Here is a 6,000-nt window from a genome sequence, read left to right on the forward strand (position 1 = left end):
ACAAATTAGACGACGTCTAACTTGTTTTTGCATGGTACGTTGTGATATGATATGGCCAAAGACATGATGATATATATTTGATGTATGAGATGATCATGTTGTAATAGTTAATATCGACTTGCATGTCGATGCTATACCAACCAGCATGAGCCATATGGTTGGCTTTAATTATTGTATGACTTGTGTGTCAATCTTTAAGTGCTATGTAATGCTTTACTTTAATGCTAAGCAGTAGCAATAGTAGTACAAGCATGGTTGGTGTGACAACCCTCACGACAACACGATGATGGAGATCATGGCGTCAAGCCGGTGACGATGAAGATCATGCCAATGTTTTGGAGATGGAGATCAAAAGCACAAGCTCATGGCCATATCATCTCACTTATGATTTGCATGTGATGTCAATCCTTCTATGCACCTTGTTTTGCTTAGGATGACGATAGCATTATAAGGTGACTGATACGCCTCCGTCGTATCTACTTTTCCAAACTCTTTTGCCCTTGTTTTGGACTCTAATTTGCATGATTTGAATTGAACTAACCCGGACTAACGTTGTTTTCAGCAGAATTGTCATGGTGTTGTTTTTGTGCAGAAACAAAAGTTCTCGGAATGACCTAAAAATTTACGGTGAATTTTTCTGGAATTAATGAAAAATACCTGCGCAAAGATCCACCTGAGGAGGTGAGCCAGTGGGCCACAAGCCCAGGAGGCGCGGCCACCCCCCCCCCAGGGCGCACCTACCAGGCTTGTGGGGCCCACAGAGCTCCACCGCCTCCAAACTCAGCTCTATTTAGTCCATCTTGCCCGGAAAAAAATCAAGGAGAAGAGTTCATCGCGTTTTACGATACGGAGGCGCCGCCACCTCCTGTTCTTCATCTGGAGGGCAGATCTGGAGTCCGTTTTGGGCTCCGGAGAGGGGAAATCGTCGCCATCGTCATCATCAACCTTCCTTCATTGCCAATTCCATGATGCTCTTCACCGTTCGTGAGTAATCTCATCGTAGGCTTGCTGGACGGTGATGAGTTGGATGAGATCTATCATGTAATCGAGTTAGTTTTGACGGGGATTGATCCCTAGTATCCACTATGTTCTGAGATTGATGTTGCTACTACTTTGCCATGCTTAATGCTTGTCACTAGGGCCCGAGTGCCATGATTTCAGATCTAAACCTATTATGTTGTCGCCAATATATGTGTGTTTTAGATCCTATCTTGCAAGTTGTAGTCACCTACTATGTGTTATGACCCGGCAACCCCGGAGTGACAATAGATGGAACCACTCCCGGAGATGACCATAGTATGAGGAGTTCATGTATTCACCAAGTGTTAATGCGTTGGTCCGGTTCTTTATTAAAAGGAGAACCTTAATATCCCGTAGTTTCCATTAGGACCCCGCTGCCACGGGAGGGATGGACAATAGATGTCATGCAAGTTCTTTTCCCTAAGCACGTATGACTACATACGGAATACATGCCTACATTAGATTGACGAACGAGAGCTAGTTACTTATCTCTCCGTCTTATAGCTGTTACATGATGAATCACATCCGGCATAATCATCCATCACCGATCCAATGCCTACGAGTCTTTTACTACTAGTCCTTGCTACGTTGGTGTTACTTGCTACTGCTGTCACTACTGTTGTTACTTGCTACTGCTGTTACTTGTTACTTTGTTGTTACCTGTTGCAAGACTTTTCTGGCGCCATTGATACATCAAGTCAGGAATAGTCTGTCGTCAACAGACCTTTTTCTGGCACCATTGCTATCATACCACTTTGCTACTGATACTTTGCTTGGAGATACTAATCTTTCAGGTGTGGTTGAATTGACAACTCACCTGCTAATACTTGAGAATATTCTTTTGCTTCCCCTTGAGTCGAATCAATAAATTTGGGTTGAATACTCTACCCTCAAAAACTGTTGCGATCCCCTGTACTTGTGGGTTATCAGTGACCCCTCACAAAAATTTCAAGATAAAATTGTGTTTTCCCAGAGTGTGCACCGTTGCGAAAGTTCGTCGTTTTGGAGCACGATGTGATGATCGGGTGTGATAAACTCTACGTTCGCATACAATGGGTGCAAGCCAATTTTGCACATGCGGAACACTTGGGTCAAACTTGACGAGCCTAGCATGTACAGACATGGCCTCGGAAAACAAGATACCAAAAGGTCAAACATGATTCATATAGTAGATATGATCAACATGAAGATGTTCACCATTGAAACCACCTCATCTCACATGATGATCGGACTTGGGTTGGTGAATTTGGATCATGTGACACTCGAATTACTAGAGGGATGTCAATTTGAGTGGGAGTATTTAGTAATATGATTAGCTAAACTCATTATCTTGAACAATAGTCTAAGTAATCTTTGCAAAATTATGTTGCAGATCAATGGCTCGGCAGTAGCACCCTTGAATTTAAATGCGTTCCTAGAGAAAGCCAAGCTGAAAGATGATGGAAGTAACTTTGTAGACTGGGCCCAAAATCTGAGGATTGTCCTCACATTTTCCCAAAAGGCTTGTGTCCTTGATGCACCTCTTGGTGAGGCACCCCCTCCGGTGGCGTCTGAAGACGTTCTGAACATCTGGCAGGCGTGTTCTGATGACTACTCAATAGTTCTGTGTTCAATCTTGTATGACTTAGAACCGGGACTTCAAAGATGTTTTGAACGTCATGGAGCATACAAGATGTTCTAGGAGTTGAAGTTTATCTTTGAGAAGAGTGCCCGCATCGATAGGTATGAAACCTCCGATAAGTTATGTGCTTGCAAGATGGAGGAGAACGGGTCTGTCAGTGAGCACATACTCAAAATGTCTGGGTATTCCAACCATTTTTCTGAGTTGGGAATTGTTCTCCCACCAGAGGCGATCACTGACGAAGTTCTTCAATCACTGCCACCTAGCTACAAAAGCTTTGTGATGAACCATAACATGCAAGCGATGAATAAATCACTTGCTGAGCTGTTTGCGATGCTGAAAGTCGCAGAGTCTGAAATTCAGAAGGAGCATCAAGTGTTGATGGTCAATCAAACCACTAGTTTCAACAAAAATGGCAAGGGCAAGAAGGGTAACTCCAAGAAGAGTGGAAAAGCAGTTGCCCCTCTCGTGAAGAAACCCAAGGCTGGACCCAAGCCAAACTAAGTGCTTAAGCGGAACCGCCCCCAGTATGTGGCCGTCAAGAAGGCGACCAACACCAAACAAGGTATATATGATATACATGTTATTGATGTGTACCTTACCAACTCTTGTTGTAATGCCTGGGTATTTGATACCGGTTCGGTTGCTCACATTTGCAAGTCAAAGCACGAACTACGAAATAAACGGTGGTTGGCGAACAATGAAGTAACGATGCGCGTAGGAAATGGTTCCAAGGTTGATGTGATCGCCGTCGGCACACTCTCTCTTCGATTACCATCGGGATTAGTGATGAACCTGAATAATTGTTATTTAGTGCCTCCATTGAGCATGAACATTATATCTGGATCTTGTTTAATGTGAGGCGGTTACTCATTTAAATCAGAGAATAATGGTTGTTCTATTTATATGAATAATATGTTTTATGGTCACGCACCCAATGTAAGCGGTTTATTCTTTTTGAATCTCGATAGCGATAGCACACATGTTCATAACATTGGTGCCAAAAGATGTAAAGTTAATAATGATAGTACCACTTTCTTGTGGCAGTGCTGCTTATGTCATATTGGTGTAAAACACATGAATAAGCTCCATGCTCATGGACTTTTGGAGTCACCTGATTTTGAATCACTTAACACATGTGAACCATGCCTCATGGGCAAGATGAATAAGAACCTGTTCTCTGGAATAATGGAGCGGTCAAGTGACTTATTGGAAATCATACATACTGATGTGTGTGGTCCGATGAGCATTGAAGCACGTGATGGATATCATTATTTTCTCACCTTCACTGATGACTTAAGTAGATATGGGTATATTTACTTAATGAAACACAAGTCTGAAATGTTTGAAAAGTTCAAGCAATTTCAGAGTGAAGTTCAGAATCATCATAACAAGAAGATTAAATTCCTACAATCGGATCGAGGAGGAGAATATCTGAGCTATGAGTTTGGCACTCACCTAAGACAATGTAGAACCGTTTCACAATTGACACTGCCTGGAACACCACAACGTAATGATGTGTCCGAACATCATAATTGTACCTTATTGTATATAGTGTGTTCTATGATGTCTCTTGCCAATTTTCCATTATCATTTTGAGGTTATGCATTAGATACAAATGCATTCACTTTAAATAGGGCGCCATCTAAATCCGTTGAGACAACACCGTATGAAGTGTGGTTTGGCAAGAATCCAAAGTTATCGTTTCTTAAAGTTTGGGGATGCGATGCTTATGTCAAAAAGCTTCAACCTAAAAAGTTGGAACCCAAAGCGGAGATATGCGTCTTCATAGGATACCCAAAAGAGGTCGTTGGGTATACCTTCTCTCTCAGATCCGAAGGAAAAGTGTTTGTCGCTAAAAATAGAACTTTTCTAGAGACAGAGTTTCTCTTGAAAGAATTTAGTGGTAGGAAGATAGAACTTGATGAGGTTGTTAAACCTTTACTTCAACGAGAGAGTAGCGCAACACAGAAAGATGTTTGTGTGGGGCCTACATCAATTTAAGAGGAAGCTAATGATGATGATCATGGAGTTTCGGATCAAGTTGCTATCGAACCTCGTAGGTCGACAAGGGCACATACTACTCCTCAGTGGTATAGTAACCTGTTGGAATTATGCCCTAGAGGCAATAATAAATATAGTTATTATTATAATTCCTATATCAAGATAATCGTTTATTATCCATGCTGTAATTGTATTGAATGAAGACTCATTTACATGTGTGGATACATAGACAAAACACTGTCCCTAGCAAGCCTCTAGTTGGCTAGCCAGTTGATCAAAGATAGTCAGTGTCTTCTGATTATGAACAAGGTGTTGTTGCTTGATAACTGGATCACGTCATTAGGAGAATCACGTGATGGACTAGACCCAAACTAATAGACGTAGCATGTTGATCGTGTCATTTTGTTGCTACTGTTTTCTGCGTGTCAAGTATTTGTTCCTATGACCATGAGATCATATAACTCACTAACACCGGAGGAATACTTTGTGTGTATCAAACGTCGCAACGTAACTGGGTGACTATAAAGATGCTCTACAGGTATCTCCGAAGGTGTTCGTTGAGTTAGTATGGATCAAGACTGGGATTTGTCACTCCGTGTGACGGAGAGGTATCTCGGGGCCCACTCGGTAATACAACATCACACACAAGCCTTGCAAGCAATGTAACTTAGTGTAATTTGCGGGATCTTGTATTATGGAACGAGTAAAGAGACTTGCCGGTAAACGAGATTGAAATAGGTATGCGGATACTGACGATCGAATCTCGGGCAAGTAACATACCGAAGGACAAAGGGAATGACATACGGGATTATCTGAATCCTTGGCACTGAGGTTCAAACGATAAGATCTTCGTAGAATATGTAGGATCCAATATGGGCATCCAGGTCCCCCTATTGGATACTGACCGAGGAGTCTCTCGGGTCATGTCTACATAGTTCTCGAACCCGCAGGGTCTGCACACTTAAGGTTCGATGTTGTTTTATGCGTATTTGAGTTATATGGTTGGTTACCGAATGTTGTTAGGAGTCCCGGATGAGATCACGGACGTCACGAGGGTTTCCGGAATGGCCCGTAAATGAAGATTGATATATAGGATGACCTCATTTGATTACCGGAAGGTTTTCGGAGTTACCGGGAATGTACCGGGAATGACGAATGGGTTCCGGGAGTTCACCGGGGGGGGGGGGGGGGCAACCCACCCCGGGGAAGCCCATAGGCCTTGAGGGTGGTGCACCAGCCCTTAGTGGGCTCGTGGGACAGCACAAAAGGGCCCTATGCGCATTGGAAGAAAAATCAAAGAGAAAAAAAGGAGGAGGTGGGAAAGGAAAGAAGGACTCCACCCACAAAACCAAGTA

This window comes from Hordeum vulgare, chromosome 5H, assembly GCF_904849725.1.
Source record: "Hordeum vulgare subsp. vulgare chromosome 5H, MorexV3_pseudomolecules_assembly, whole genome shotgun sequence".
In the NCBI taxonomy this organism is placed as follows: Eukaryota; Viridiplantae; Streptophyta; class Magnoliopsida; order Poales; family Poaceae; genus Hordeum; species Hordeum vulgare.